The sequence below is a fragment of the Gallus gallus genome, chromosome 5 (genome assembly GCF_016699485.2).
Source record: "Gallus gallus isolate bGalGal1 chromosome 5, bGalGal1.mat.broiler.GRCg7b, whole genome shotgun sequence".
In the NCBI taxonomy this organism is placed as follows: Eukaryota; Metazoa; Chordata; class Aves; order Galliformes; family Phasianidae; genus Gallus; species Gallus gallus.
This window is the reverse complement of record NC_052536.1, coordinates 4,874,228-4,890,691: the sequence shown is the minus strand read 5'-3', so window position 1 is coordinate 4,890,691 and position 16,464 is coordinate 4,874,228. Positions and strand designations below refer to the sequence as shown.

General features: G+C 40.8%; 1 protein-coding gene across 9 annotated transcripts in view; it reads left to right on the top strand.

The window, feature by feature from the left end:
• The window catches only part of MPPED2 (metallophosphoesterase domain containing 2), a 181,726-nt gene that overhangs the window by 90,833 nt on the left and 74,429 nt on the right, over positions 1-16,464 (top strand). The window lies entirely within an intron of this gene.

The window sequence follows — 16,464 nt, the reverse complement described above, 5'->3', positions numbered from 1 at the left end:
GCTATTGAATCTGATAAGGATTTTGCATAATAAGAGTGAAAAAGTTGTAGGCTACTTCGTTGCATTTTGTTATGTAGAAGCCTACCGGAAGAGAGACAATGTAAGAGTTCAGCACCTTCTAATAGGATTTCATGTGGTTACGATCTTCTGTAAAGCAACTTTCCCGAGGAAGGATGCTGGAGTGGCTGCTGCGCATGTGACCGCTGACGTTTTTGTTAATTACTTTTGGTTTATTTCTGCAACGGTGCTGTAACTCTGCTTTAGGTGTACTTCCATTCCTTACTCGATGTTCAGATCTCTTGTCAGCAAATTTCTGTTGCAAGTTTTGCACTCCGGGCCGCACTTCTGACTTACACTGAGAGTGAATTCAGAACAATAGAGATTTAGAAGGCAGTTTTAAAGAACCCCTTCTTACTGACAGCTGATTTGGATGGGAGCTGATTTTAGGACCAACCATGTGTAGTGTTCAGCGTTTTAAGAATTACTCACCCTTTGTCTCAAATGTGCACAAATAATTGTACTTCCCTAATGACTTGTGTATCTCTTAAATGGTACTGACTTGTCAGATGTGCTAAGATATTTCACTTTTTTGGAGGCATCGTCAAGTTGATAGAAACACTGAAACAATAGACTACAACATAGTGACAATATTTAAAAAAAAAATAGCTGGAAGACTGCAGATTTCTTAAATTCATTATTTTAGTTTCAAGAAAGGCTGTCATATGAAAAGGGAGATCAGAATTAAAAAAAAAAATTGGGAGATCTTTCTGAGAAAGTTGAAACAGAATAAAGATACAACACTGCAGCAGAAGGGATAAGTTGGGGCTGCAGGTCTTGATAGCAGGTGATGGGTTTTGGAAAACCTGTTGAGGGAAAAGTGATAGGATCCTAATAAGTACCAGGAGTTGTGGGCAGAGGAGAGTGAGAAGTGAAGATACAACAAAGGCTATGGGTAATTTCTTGCATGAGAGAGGAAGGGAATTAGAACATATTGTAACTTCACAGAGGGGCCTTATTTCCTTATTTGCCATCCCAATGCTTTAAATGGAAGCATTGTGCGCATTTCTGAAACAATATCTTCGTGCAAGAAGTCCTGAACAGAAAATTGGTAAAAGCAACATTAACAAGAAAACAGTGATTAATTTTTATGCTGTTGTCTTTGATAGTGCCACACTGCTGCAGCAGTTCTGCTTTTCTGTTTTGCTACCTGCAGGCATTATTACTTGAAGACGGTGTTTGAGGAGGTTTCCTTTTTGTGTGTGTGTGTGTGAAAAGTTAATAGTAAAACAATGTGGGCTGTTGAGAAATTTGCAGAGCAACACAGAAACTGAGCGTTATGACATGTGTGAGAAGCTGGACAATCTGTTGCTACGGGGCCCTGCTGCATACCATAAATCAGTGGCTGGATGCAGTTTGAGGACATTGTTCTTCCCTAGAGGAACTCATTTGTAAATAAGTTATTTCTTTATGCATATGCATCTTCACCTGTGAAGTTGAGAACTGTACTCTTGGCACATATCGAGCCATTTCTGTTTGTCGTTTGTAGGCCAGATTCTCACCTCATGTGGAGTAAATTAAGAGCCTTTGGAGTTTCACCAGTACAAAGATGATGTTTGAAGAAGTACTGGAATTGGACTTCCTGTTCCCTGAGGCTTTATCCTTTTTCCCCTGCTTTTATTTTGTGCCTTTCATGTAGGAGTGTTATGTAGTTTAATCAGCATGGATACAGTTCTCTTAAATTGTCTTCATATATTTTTTTACACCAGCACTTCTTAGTGTATCCATTTAAGTGTACCATCAGGTAAATAACAGTGCATCAAAACTCCCTTTGCTTAGGCTGACTGATAACAGTTTTGTCAGTTTCTTAGATGCTCGTGTAGCATGAATTCTATGACTTTGTTCAGTCTTTAATTAGTGGAGAAATAAAATATAATGTTTGAGCAGGTGGACAATTTTCACTGTTAGATTATTTTGGATAAAGGGATAGCGTGTTGAATTATTGGATGTCTCGAGGCAATGAAACCCATAGGTTTTACCACTTTTCTGAAGATGTTATTGAATGTTTGCATTTGAATGTTTTGTACATGTAATATTTATCTTCACTTACTTTTAATTGACTGCACTGCCTTAGTTCCTTGTTTTAAAGGGCAGCTGCAAAATAATAATGATGATGTGCATATATTTGCTTCTTAATGATGATTATTCTGCAAATTATAGTACTTTCCCATTTTTGTTAGGAATTATGACTTCCAGAGGCTATTGCTTCTCGCTGCTTTGTTGTAGTGCTGCCCCCTCTATTCTGCAGCACTGTCGATTGAGGGTACTTAGTATGAGGCTGATCTGAGTACTGGGAGGCTTTAAAAAGCAGGGAAGTGCTCTTTCTAGTAATAAGGTTTAAAAAGAAAACAAAAGGTGTGTAAGTTTGTCAACACCCTTGATGTGTTCTGCATGAGGCCGCGGTCAGCGCTGCCAACAATACAAGTGAGCAGCGATAGGACGCAGCCTTGGGACAGCATCAGCCTGTGTAGAGGAGCTGGCAGCCCATGGTCCATCTAGACGAGTTGTAATTACGTTCATCAGCTTTCTTCAGCCCTCACCAAAATGGCTTAGTAGCTGGTTTTTAGCATTCTGTGACTATACATCAAAACTCTGGTATGTTTTAAATGTACGAGTGAAGTAAGAAAGATAAGAGGATTCAGAGCAAGAGAAAATCTTCTAAATGAGTTTATGCACACCTGGAGATACACTGAATGTGAATGATCTGCAACTATATAATTTTACTGCCCTTTCTGTACTAGAGTAATTCCCCATGTGAATATTCTTATTTTAAAATAGAGTATAAACATTGAGTTTTATATTAATGGAACTTTATGTACTTTATTCAACTATACATATATGTATATGAGCGTGTGTAAAAGTGAATATATAATAATAATAGTAATATAAAAATGGAGTTTACTCAGAAGAAAAAATATTTAACTCTGATAAAGCCTTAAATTGTTAAGACCCAAAGATCTTGTTAGACTACTAACTTTGACAAACAGTGTCTGGTATCTTTTTTTTCTTTCAGGGAAGCCATCCTGCACATAATGGGTTTTATAAACCCTCGGTGAGATTAGTGGAAAATTTGTGCATTTGATTTGTAACATTCTCAACTTGAGCTTCATATAAGGTGTATGATATTTAGGGAGAGGGAGAAAGATTGGCAGTCATAGAATATGGACTCACCTGACATTTAGAGAATAGAGGTGTTCGTACATGGAGGAATTTTGGTTGGGAGAATACAGAGATTCAGAGTAAGCCAGCTGGCTGTACCTTGTGTGACTGGGTGTGGCATTTCAGGTGGCACTGATGTGCTGAAGAATCACAGCTTTGGTGCCAGTTGTTGCTCTGTCGATTAAATAACATTTGTTAGAAGAGCATACGGAGCTTGTGAGCATCTTAGTTGCTTTCAATACTTCACTACAGAAATAAAATAACAGTACAACCCGCACCAAGTAAGCTACATTGAAGTGCTAGTAATAAGAACAGGAGTACATTGAACAGCAGTAGTTAAAACCGGAGCCTTCATTCAGTCTCACAGTGATGTTTACTGAGGGCCTCGGCTCACCTTTTGCAATCTGAACTCCCATCCCTCTGCTCCCTTGGTGGCAAGGGTGGCTGCTGAAATGCAGCAGTTCAACGATGCTGCGCTTAAACAAAACAAACCTGTTTTTCTACTCCCACGAAGCAGCCAGCAGCAGCAGCCATTCAGCAGCTTCCTCCAGAGCAGCTGAGCTACCCATGGGAGGGAGGATTCCAGCAGAAAGGAGGGGAGGACAGCTGTAGGTGAGAATCCCTACAGCTGTCCCAAGATCAAGAGTCTCCCCTCAAGAAGAGGGCCACTAATGGATTTCTTTTTCTCATTCTTGTGCAATAAAACCATGGAAGCTGAGCTGCAAAGCTGCTAATTTTAATTGTCCTTAAGAAAATGTTTTAGTGGAGCATGTGCGTGTGGGTCTAAATAATGAAAGATTTCTATTTATCTTAATGATTTTAAATTGTGTACTTTGCAAAATCTAAGCATAAAATATATTCTCAGGTTAAATTTCAAATGTAAAATGAGACTTTTTTGTGATGGTACACTTTAATTATATCTGAAGCCTTCTGAGATGCTTGAGTGGAGTACGCTGGAAGTGAAACATTTGTACGGTGGTGATATATAGCTCAGAGATTGCAGCTTTGTAATTAAAGCTCAAATGTAGTCCCCCTATATTGTGTTTTTACAATGTAGTCATATTGTGCTAATCTCTCTTGAAGAATTAAGTTTCTGGTCTTTCTTTTTGTCACTGTTAAAAGGAACAATACCAACCTACCTTTAAAAATATTTAGGTATCCCTGGAAGACTGATGCTCTAAAAGTGCCATTATTATTATAACAAACATAAAGCAGGTTTAAAATAATGTTCCGTCACCATCTCTCTGTTGATTGCTCTATTTCCATCTTACATTGTCCTCAGATGAAAGCCACATCTGGTTTAATTTGGTGATAGAGCTGTACTGGTGGGAACAGGCTGACCCACACCTTCCACAGACCCATCAGTGTGTTGGTCAGACCCCAGGTATCACGTATGGCCTTGTGCGATTAGCCCTAGTGGTCAGAATGGAAGTGCACAGCCCATAGGCCAAATGCAGGGACCGAAAGGGTGAAGTTCTATCATTATTATCAGTCACTGAGAGCATGCCACTTCTTTATTTAACATATTAGGACAGTAGGGATGTTGTGGAGGCAACAGATTCTAGATTTTCTTCATCACTTGGAAGGTGAGGGGGTAATCTGGCCTGCAAAACAACTTCTAGAATATAATTGATTTCCAGGCAAGGAGTTGATACTTGCCAGAATTTGCAGGCGTCGCATGGGAAACCCATTCCTTTTTTCAGGCTCAAGTTTTTTTGCTCTTAGCAGAACAAGGACAGTCCTGCCTGCCTGCCAGAGGGGGATGAGAGCTTGTTCCTTGTGATGCAGGGCGATTGCAAGCCCAAGGGCTATGTGTAACCTACCTGTAACACATTATATTTACAAACCCTTGTTTGACTGCAGTGTTAGATAAATAAGAGAAAGGAAAGCCCTGTAAACAGTGTGGATTTAGAGGTCTGTGTTGTATGTCAAATGACCACGTGCAGCTTGCTTGCTTCTGTTTGATGCAGAACGGTTCTCAAATGTTGATGCTGAACATCAGTTTTGTTCTGAATGTTGCACAGATACTTTGGAGTTTCCATTTCTGATGCTGAGCTTCTGTAGGTGGCTCTAGTTGTACAGTCAGTTGCCTTGCGTGAATATCTATAGAAAAAAATGAGAAACAACGGGACAAACACATCTCCTTCCCAAAAAAGCACTTGATGAGTTTTGCTTAAGAACTCTGTAAAACATTTGGGTAGCTTGAGAAAATAGGCATGTTTAGGTATAGCAGAAGTTCAGTGGCACCGAGAGACTTATTTAACATCTTTTACAGTGAGCTGTAAAGTTACTTAATTGAAGAAATAATAACATTTGGTGTATGGCCCATCTCTTCTCTTGTAGTTCCCAGGACCAGCAGATAGCTCACCTGCTGTGCTCTCTGCTGTCGGAGGAGTGTTTCCCCCTGCTTTTATAATAGGCATATTTTGTAGATACACATCATTATGCTGAGGGGAGAGACAAGCAGGAAAACTGCGACGTTCTCCTGTTTTTACCTAAAGATTGCTTTATGGTTGTGCTGTGGTATATTGTAAGAAACGTTTTTGTCACAGATTTCGGATTTCATATTCCAAGACCCTCTATTCCTTGCAAGCTGCTTGACATAGGCCTAGAAAGATTCCAGCAGATGTTGACAAGGAAAAGCCAGGACTGGAGGCTTCCTCGCAGCAGAGTTCCCACTTACTGCACCGGGCATTAACTTCTATCAGCACATTAGAGGTAAAAGCACACAGCCATTAAGCTAGCACTGCCTTCCCAGGAGGGAGCAGATGGAGAGAGGCTGGGGGAGGGAAGGAGTATGATAGAGGGACTTGATCTGATGTATCTGTAAGCCAGGAGACTGGCTATTTACCACGTTTACAATTTCTCTGGTATAAGGAATTGAGTGTAGTGACTGGGAGCATCAGGGTCAGCACATTACTCCTCAATGTTTAGCTATTGTATCAGTTTATGGGAAGGAGAAGGTGCTAGTCCAGTATATCTTCCCTCATGCTCACTTTATGTAGGGAGCACAAAGGAAAAAGTCATTACTTCTTAATTACTCTAAGCTTCTTTGTTTCTTAAAGCACATTTGCTTTTGGTTAGAATTACCAAGGTTTCTTTTTCTCTCCTGTGAATGGTGCAGCAGTAGTTTTCAGGAAAATGAGAATTGTTCAGAATTGTAATTTGAAGTGGGACAGCACATTTAAGAAATTGGAGCACTGTCCTGTACTCTTTGTAAATGCAGTGATTAGTGACACTCTTACTGCTTCCAGTGGGACAGGGCTGTTTTCTAGGAGTTACCAAATTAAGTGGCTTCTTCAATTTTAAGCTATGATTCTTTATGGAGTTTCTTTCCTCTGATTGTTAACAATGGAGATACAAGATTATGATAATTAAAAGATAGTAAAGAAAAAGGAAATTTTGTCTTTATGATTTGCTTGTTCTGTAAACTTCAAGTCAGCCAGGCATCAGCTTTTTTTCCCTGATGTTAAGGAGAGAATAAATTAAAGCTAAATAAGTACAAAACCATTAACATTTTGCAAAGAATTCAAGTATTACCTTTGAAATTACTTGAAAGTTGTCGAAATAAGTATTTTTTGATTTGACTATATTTTCTCTTGACGTGTTTGATTTTCCATCATCTTTAGTTTGCTGAACAGTAATGCTTGCAGCTTTGGAAGGGAGGCATGTTTATAATAATAGCAGAACAAAATTAATTATTTTTATTCTATACCTTGAAACTACAAATATTTCCACTTGGGGCACACACTTCGGGTTACTGAGGGAGAATTATGGCTCATATCACATTTTTTGGATCTTTTTGTTGGTATTTTAATTGTTTGCAGAATTTTTTTATATGGTTTTTCTGCTAGAACTGTTGTCAATATAATGAGGCTGCACAGATCAAATACTTCACTTCAAGTTTCAGACACCCTGATAATGATAATCCTCTAGGGGTGGTATATGGTTTTTTGTTGGTGGGTTTTGTTTTGTTTTTGCACTGTGACCTTTGACATGGTGTATTGCTAGGCTGCTTTGCGTTGCAGCTGAGTGGGAGTGCCAGCGTTCGTGGAGGGATCACGCATCTTATTTGTCTTGGAAACTGATTCATCCTGGCAGGAAAATGAAGACCTTTAGCTTTTGAGGTCTTTATCATTTGTTGTTAGTTATCTATTAGCATAAATGCTTTGCCTTCGAGAAAGCAGGGTGTTTTTAAACTGCATGTAAAGAAAGTAGGGCCTTTGTTTTTTCTGAACTAGAGAAGAGAGGAAATTGTGACATCACTTTTGAGGAAATTAAAATTGAGGATCTGTGTTTAGGAGGATTTTGGTTTTTTTTCATTCATTTTATATGTCATCAATTCAGAGCATGCTTTCTTGAAGAGAACCATTGCATTCAGTCAAGATAGGCAAGAGGAGTATTAATTTAAGTTGAAAGTTAACTTTGGCTCACCTGGCTTCCTTGATAGTCTGTTCATACCATCAGTCAATACTGTGATATGAGTGAATCATTGAGTGAGTTCTTCTCTTAAAAGGTTTTCAAAGCACCATTCTGCAGAATGGGGAGGACCTTTTATGAATCATTTTAATTAGTGTAGAGCTAAAAGCTGTAAACTGAAACACTGAGTTGGGTTAGAAGTATTTTTGTTTGATTAGTTCAAATGAAATGAAGGTGTGTCAAAGATTTGGTACAAGAAATGGCAGTGTTCTGGATATCTAGTCCAAAGAGACAGTGCAGCTTCTTTAGGGCCCAAACACTTGTCCAATAAAGTGTGAGAAGAATGTACTGGAGGTGAGTAGTGCCATGGTGGTAAGCAGGAGGCAGAATAAATGGAAAACGAGAAGCGGAGAACAGAGCCCAAATAGCCAGAAATAACCAGAGGTGAGATGTTGGCCTGAAGTGTACTTCCTGGCACACCTTGCACCTGCAGCTCTATCTCATTTGTTAGGATTTTACCATCTGCATATGTGCTTAAAGGTAAACTTGCTCTTGCATGAAGCCTGGAAATAATATATGACACACCACTGCTACAGTGTCAGCATCAGTCTCTTTTGGTTTTGCGTGTTTTATTATTTTCCTAACAAAAGCTTTTTCAGACTTTGAGCTTCTAGTCTTATGCCTTGTAGTTGTTCACAAGGGAATCTTGCAGGACTGACCGAGGGTCTGTGTGTTAACGTGCTGAGGCAAGGTCGCTTGAACCTGTCAGTGCTGTGCTCAGGGCCCAGCGGCTTTAAAGGCTTTTTTAAAAAAACTCTTTACAATTTTTCTTCTGTTGGGCTTCTTGTGCTTGTGAGAAGCGTCAGGCAGTGCGCTGGAAACAAGCTCTTTCTCCACATATGCACACAGAGCTATTGTAGTTACTGTTCAAGCTTCCCTCATAAGTTGCCCACAGATGACTGCCGTCCCGTACCTGCAGGGAGATGTGTCAGCATCCACTCACACTGCAGCTGCTTCAGAGACCACCCGTTACAGTCCTGGGCTTTGTTAGGTGAACATCTTTGTAGGAGCTAAAACAGAGTCCTCTGACTGTCAGATGGGAGATTTTCTCATTGTTTAGGGTCGGATTAGCCAATGAGCTCTAAATGAAAATCAGCTATCCTGCAATATCTGTCCCTTGAGTCTTAAACAGTATCCTGTGTATATGTAGAGTATGAGCAGCGCTGACAAGTGCTTTCAAAGGATGTATGCATTTTCCCCTCTGTTTTTCAAGCAAAATGACTCACTGATGGCATGACTGAAGTATGTTATATATTAGCTGCTGGGTGGCTGTTTGGGGCTGCCGTGCCCAGTTGTCTGAATTGAGTGTGCTCCTAAAGGCCTGTCCTGTAGGAGGAACAGTTGAATGCAGCATGAGGCTGTTTCCTGAACCTTACGTTTTGGTGTACTGACATAAGTGAAGTTCAGCTTCAGGTTACTTGAATAGTTTGACTTGGAACAGTGGCAGTCCAGAGCCTTGATGTAGGGCTGGCTGTATCAGGGAGAGTAGGACATCCTCAGTCCTTATTTACTTTGTTGCAAAACGTGTCTCGGAGCAGGAAGTGTCACTTTTAGCTGCTGTGCTCACAAGATTCACATGCAGGAGTTGCATTAGGCAGCACTCAAACAGACGTTTTTAAAGGCTGATCTCACTTCTACAGTCATTTTGGTCCGGTGCTATAGAAAGGTTGTTACTACATGTGACATCAGATATGACTGCATGTGTTCTTTGAGCACGTTGGAGTTGAGATTTGTTCTTGTCCTCTGTGGGAACGTTATGCATTTCATGCACTGCTATCTTGCAGCAGTCATACCACATCTCCTAGATGTAAAAGGCATTGTGGCTACTGCACTGGTTGCGAGCTGAGGTTTTAGTGATGTTAGTTCAATGGCTCTTGCAGCTCTCATTAGTGAAAGGATGTTTAAAAACAGGTGGGTATAGTATTAAACCAATGACTACATATGGCACACCTAAAAAAAGGTTTTCTATTTGTGTTCCTAATGCTGCTGCCCGTGTTTCTGTAATAACATGGTGACCTGGCAGTTTAAGCGAGTTGGGAGTTCAGCTGTACAAAGCAAACAGAAAGCTCATTCATTAACCCCTGTGTGTCTTTTGGTAATTAGCAAAGGTGACCTGTAATCATCAGAAGACTTGAAGCTGAAGTGAAACATATTAGGAGGTATTTCCCTCACAGTGAGAATCTTACTTTGAGATGGGATGGGGGGACACCGATCCACATGCACCATTTAAATAGGTCTGTACTCTGCATTATAAATATGCACCGGATGCAGGGGAGAAAACCAGCACATTCTCTCAGGATGCTGTTAGGGCCAAGCAGAATCTCATTAGGGACAACTTCAAAGATCGGTTCCTCATGTCCATAAAAAACAAGTGTAAATTATCTTCTGTGAGCCTGCTGTTAGCAGTTGCACTGTTACATTATGCATGATTCTAGACTGCACATAGTATGAACAAGCTGCACTATGCTCCATTAGTGCTTTTCATTTTTATGCTAAGCCTTGCAGTTTTGCTATTTATTGCTGTTATTTTGGCTAATACACTATTTGACTTAAAATCTCCTCTTACATTAGCTGTTAGTAGTGACACAAAGTCTGGAAAGGGCATTAAGGTTCTACAGTGCTTGTATTTTTACAAAGGGTTAGCATACAGACGGCTCTCTATCGACAGCTTTACCTGCTTTCTTATTCTGCTCTCTTCACTTGGTAAGGAAGTGAATGCTCCTGACTCAGAGTGAATCTAGAAGGAGCTTCCCGTGATGCTGCACTGCAGCACTTGACCTAAATATTTATGAAAATAAAATGATAACAGGTAGAACTTCATTAACGTTCACGTTCACAAAGCTGAATGCTCCACCGTGTGCATTCAAAAGGCTGGTTTGTTATCACTGTTGGGGAAATATTTTTGAAATAGTGAAACGCAACTTCTGTGCATGGAAGTTTTGTCACTAGCTTCAGTGGGGCTGGGACTGGAGTTTAAGTCTTCGTTATCTTTGCAGAAACAGTAAGATGTTGCAGAATATGCTCTTAAGCTGAGCTGCATTTCTAAAAAGGCCCCCCCCCCCCCCCCCTTTTTTTTTTAATATCACACTTCTGTCTTTTTTGTATAGCTTAAGTACTGAAGTTCAATATAAGCACAAACAGGACCAGTGCCACAAAACACTAGCTACAGTGATGAAGCCAAGCTAGGAAAGCATTTGTGTGTGTCCTCTTTGCATGCCTAGTGGGTTCAGTGCTTCCTTCACTCATGATGTTTAACCCCTGAACACGTCAGCAGCCTGACTTACAAGTGGGCACATGAATAGGGGCACAAGGTTGAAAGGAAATGCCCCCGTGGAGCTGTGGGTGTTTCCCCGGGGGTGCTGTGTCTGAGCCCAGCCAGCATTGTCCCACCTAACACTGAGCTGAAGGATTGGGCTAGGTGGCAAATGGTATTTGTCATTCAGACCTGTTGATGGATGTTCTTTTTCTCCTTGAAAACCTTTAATCCTCATTTAGAGCTCCTACCTGTGGCTTCCCTGGACAACAGGGCCCTTAGTCTGAAGAGAAGCCAGAACTATTTTAGTAAGTCTGCTCCTATAGTTCTAATGTTAATCATGTTAACAAAGCCACCTAATCGAGGACAGATTATGCTGGTAACAAAGCTTATACTGTGACAGCAAGCGCTAGATGGAGGAGAACTGGAAGCAAAAGTCTGGCTCCTTTCCTGAGCTTAGGGTTTTAGTTTTTTTTTTTTTTTTTCACATGTACCAGACTTTTTACTGTGGTAAAACATCGCGAGAATAATTTTCTCTAACTGACATCACCTTCTAATGCATAGTTATCTAATTTCTAGCACAATTATCAGAGACCAAGGTCTTTACTCTGGAAGACTCCCAGCCACTTCAGCTGCCTTTTGAAGTCCAGGAGCCAAGAAAAGCGCCACCTTTAATTTTTTTTTATTTTTCCCCTCAGCAGGTATACCAGAGGAAAATGCAATTCTGCTTACTTTCTGTTATCAATAAGACAGGAAGGAATAAAAAACACAATGTACATTTGTTTCTATACTTGTGTGCGTATGTGCATTTACATATGGCTGATGCTGTTACCCAGAATGTCTGTGTGCAGCACTACCTCAGTAATTTTCTGGGAGCTTGCTTCCCGGTGACTTCCTTTTGACTTTGTTTTTAAAGCCTGTGAAATCCCGCCGTGGTTCATTATCTCACGAGGGAGTGATCAGTTTCATTAGGAGTTCAAGACTGCCGTGGGAGGAAGTCTTCATTTAACATCATTGTTCAGGTCTGACTTGCTGTCCGACAATAGCAGACAATGTTTGAAATGGCAATAAGATAAGAAGTGGCAGTGATAACCATGCTGTAGGGTTACGGGAAGGGCATGAAACAGTGTCTGGCCGTGGGACTTGAAGGTCTGATTCTCAGTTGTAATGGTTGATTGAAATGTTCTTCTCATGGAGTTGGCAGTTAATGTGGCGTTCATGTCAGCGTGTCCCTCAGGAGAAAATGAAGCAGTCATAAGAAAACAACAAAAAGCAAAGGCTGCAAAGCTGAGCAGAGCATAGCCATTTTTCATATACAGTAAGACCAATTGTTGATTTTCAAGTTCAGATAAATACACGAGACTGAATAAAGACACAGTTTAGTTCAAAGATGATAAAAAGATAAAACAAAGGAGCATAAATGGTTAGGGTGGAGAAGGCTGGAAAAGTAACACACGAAGAGGGTTACAAAGTACAGCACAGTGAAGAAATTCCAGTCAGAGTTCTTGTTATCTCGGTATATTGAAGTTAATTGCTTTTCTTTTTTCATTCATTTTGTTTGCTATTAATTGTTCTGTTTAGGAAGTCTGTTTCCTATCCAAGCCAAATACTGTCTCTAACAAAATGAGTTGTCTAGTATTTGAACATGCAATGCAAGATTAAACTGTGTCTGGAAATAGAGAAAATTCTCATTAGATCAAGGAGTTTCCTATTTGTCTCTCAGTAGGAAGAAAAAACCAATTGATTAACACTTCAGGAAATTGCTGTGTCAGTTCAACACGTTGCTTCTGCTGAGGGGACCAGCTCCCAGCCTTCATTCCTGCCGTGCCCAAGTGCTCTTACTGCCGGCTTTTCTGCCATCCCAATGAGCTGAATTGGGGTCGCAGCTTCCAGGGCTAGACCCAGACAGTGCTCATGTCCCTAAAGGTGGCAAGGCAGGCACAGGAGAACAACCACGTACAGGTCTGGGTATGCTGAGCTGTCCTATGAATGCTGTCTTCTGGACTGTGATTCTTAAATGTGAAGTCTTCGCTTGTAGTACTGGCTTCAGTTAGAGCTGCACTGGGAATAGGACTGGGAAGAAGTTTGTCTGAAAACGTGCTTGGTTATAAGAAGCATTAGAGATGACATGACCAGCCAACTGCCTATAGAATCACAAAGTAGGTTCTGAAGTAATAGGACAGAAAAAAAGACCTTTTTTTTTTTTTCCTGTGCCAGTGATGTGAAAAACAGCCCATGACTTTTCAGAAACTGCTTTTCAGACTGAACTTTAAGGAGGGCTGGGATCTGAGCTTGTGTGTTTTAATTTTTTTGCTTGAGAATAACATTCTTAACCAGATCTGTGAAAGGGATGAATGGTAAAGGCAATAATCTCAGTAGGTTTCCTGGCAGAAGTTGTCACCTCCTGAGATTCAGACGTTGGTGGGGCACTCATGAAAGAGAGGATCATGGGCTGGGAGCCTTCAGGGAGAATCCAGGAGGAGGTAACACTTCTCTCTGTTTTGCTTAGTGGTGTGAAAATCACAGTGTAGTTCATGCAGTCAACAGCACTTCCCTGTACTTACTTCCAAATATAGAATAGGCTGTATGTTACGTTATCTTCAGTGTGCAGCTTTGACATCTTGTTAAACTTGTGGCAGGCCATACTGAATGTCCCAAGGCTGAATTCCCTTTGTGACGTGCTGCAGTTGTCCCTGCACATACGAGCGTGTAGCCATCATGCTTGGATTGGAATTGCATTTTTGCCAGCGGGGTGGGAACTGCAGAGTGAGTGAACTCACTCAGGGAACTTGCTAAATTCCTGTGAGGTTAGATTCCCTGCAAACAGTTGTCCTGTCTGAGCCAAGTTCCGCTGGGCAAACTCATATGTAGGGCAGTCTTGGGCCTGAAGGTGCATCTGGCAGGCTGCCCTTACTAAGAAATAGTTAAATGGCAACTCTGCAATGCAGGCTGTTCTCTGGACATGGCTGTTTAGCAAAGGTCAAGGGCAAAGGGACTTATGGTTCATGTTTTGTGTACATGCACTTGTGGATGTGCGCATAGGGAATGGCTTCTTCATTGACCTGCACGGAGTGATTGCCAGCTGCTTTCACGAGCTGGTCAACAAAAATGTGCATGAGCATGTAATTGGAGTTGTGTCTGCAGCTCTTCTGGTGGCACACTTAGAAGGGCATACAGGTGTGGGATCATAGCAGCAAGTTATTACTGCTGTGAGCAATGGTCTTTGGGAGACTGTGATGGTTTAGACGAGAAAATATCATTTCTGAGGACAAGAGAGGTCTGAGTGTGTTACTGTTTGGTTTCTCCAGCAGCCTCCAGATGAAGCCAAGCCTCTTAACTCCAGAGCCAGTCTTGCCCCCCATTACGGACGTTGTTAGTCTGAAGTCTTAACAGACAGCAGCAGCAGGTGAGGGAGCTCAGTACTTTGTAGGTCAGAGCACGCCGGTGGAGTAGAATTCGATTGAATAATCAATTGCAGAAGGGATTTCTGGAACAGGCTGAAGTATCTCGCCAGTTTTGCCCTCAGGGGCAGTATTTGTTGTGAGTCAGACTGTAAGCCTGTTCTTGATTGCCAAGAAGTTTGGAGGGGAGAAGGAGGAGAAGGCTTGCAGGAAATTAGTCACTTCAGTCAAAGAACTAAGAATCTTAACTGCTGATTTTGTTTAATATATATGACTGTTAAAGTACTGATGTGAAGAGAGTAGTTCACATTCCTGTACCATTACGGTCACTGTGAACTTTGACTTCAATGACTTCAGTAAGCATAAGCACAAGCTGTCCAACTGGAAATTTCAATGACAATGCTACAATGCAGAAACATAAAGAAACCCCCCACCCCCAAAAAAGGGGAGGGGGGAGGAGAGGGAGGAGAGAAATGAATCCAGATGTAGAGGAGAAAGTGATTAAAAGACAGCTGTTCCCAGATTTTTAACACCTTCTTAAGCTTTTGTCTCCTTGAGCAACTTAGAAAAGCGCCCAATCTAAGGCTGTCAGGGATGATGGAAAATATTAGTTAATTACCTTTTACAGAATGTTTAGTAACGCTTTATTTATTTATTTATTTAGCTGAAAACCCATAGACTTTTGTAATTGCTAATTTTTATTTGCAATTTCCTGTAACTTTGCAAGGCTGTCATGGAATTCTGTCATAGGCTGTGCCTAAAGATATCTCTTCCTGCTCCAGAATGACAAGAAAGAGAACTAGTATTTCATTTGCATGCTGAGGGAGAAATTACTGTGCATGGGTAGGTGGGTGCAATTTTATTGTTGTCCTTCGTTCAAGCAAAAATCGGTTTGATTGTGTAAAAAAAAAAAAAAAAAAAAAAGAGCACCCCCAAAAATTATAATGAAACACCCGTTAGTATAGCTGATGGTAGTTGCACCCTGATACACTTCATAGATTATGCAATTCGGTTTTGACAACTTTTGCAATTTTATTGTGGAGTTTAAAGCAGTTGGAGCTTTCCTGAAAACCAAAATACATGCCTATGTGTGTGTGTACATGTATCTTTTTCTCATAAATACTAAGAGCAGAATAAAAAATGGAAACCAAGAAGTGTGACCACATAGGATAACTGATTCTAGTAGTTTCTACAGAAAAGACAGTTCTGCAGCTGCTGTTCTGGAATTTCTCTCGGTGTGGACACTCATATTCTCCAAGAAAAGAGCTTAAGCTAAATCAGAAAACAGGACTGTGCCTAATAAATAGTCTCCCTTGGGACTCATATAGGAAAAGCTATGGTACTTTCGATTCACACGCTATTTTACTTCAGGGATACCTCCTTGTATTCTCAAGCTTTAGGAAACCAGAAGATAGACTAAGACTAAGAAGATTGCATTTTTGCATTTTTGTTTAAGCTCATGGTTTGGGGGGTGCTAACGTCTATAATTCTCGGTCTTTGGCTTGCTAATGGCAAGGCTGGTGGAATTCATCTCTGTGCATGCCACCTTTTGTATGACTGCCTGTGTGACCTGAAATGTTTCTTGATCCAGTACATGCTCACCAGCACCACAACAGCATGAATTTCACCTACCTGGGTTACTTCCATCTGAGTGTGAAATGATGCCTTGTATTTGTTCCTCTGCAGATTGGAAGTTTTGGCATTTTAACACGGCTAATGCAGTGGCTGAAACAATGAAATTCCCTCTTCTGTTTTAAAGCGTAATCAGCGAGATTGCATTTGCATTGCTTGCAACTGCATCACATAAGTGAATTTACATTGTCACATCTCATTCTGTATCATAAAATGTTATGTGGTGCAGGCTGTTTCCTCTGTTCCCGACGATTTTCGTGGTGATATCCTTTCTTTAAATCTCAAAGCTACAAAACGTTTGCTTTTTGGATTTAGTGTAGAAATCACTTTCTGCATATGCCACAGGGACCAGCATTTGGTAGTGCACTGCATGTGGGTTTGGAAAGTAGTTAAGATTTCAAAGTTTTCAAGGTCTTGCATTCAGTTGCACACTGAGCAATTACCGAGCAGGTTTGTTCAATTAACAATGGCCTCGGAGTCATG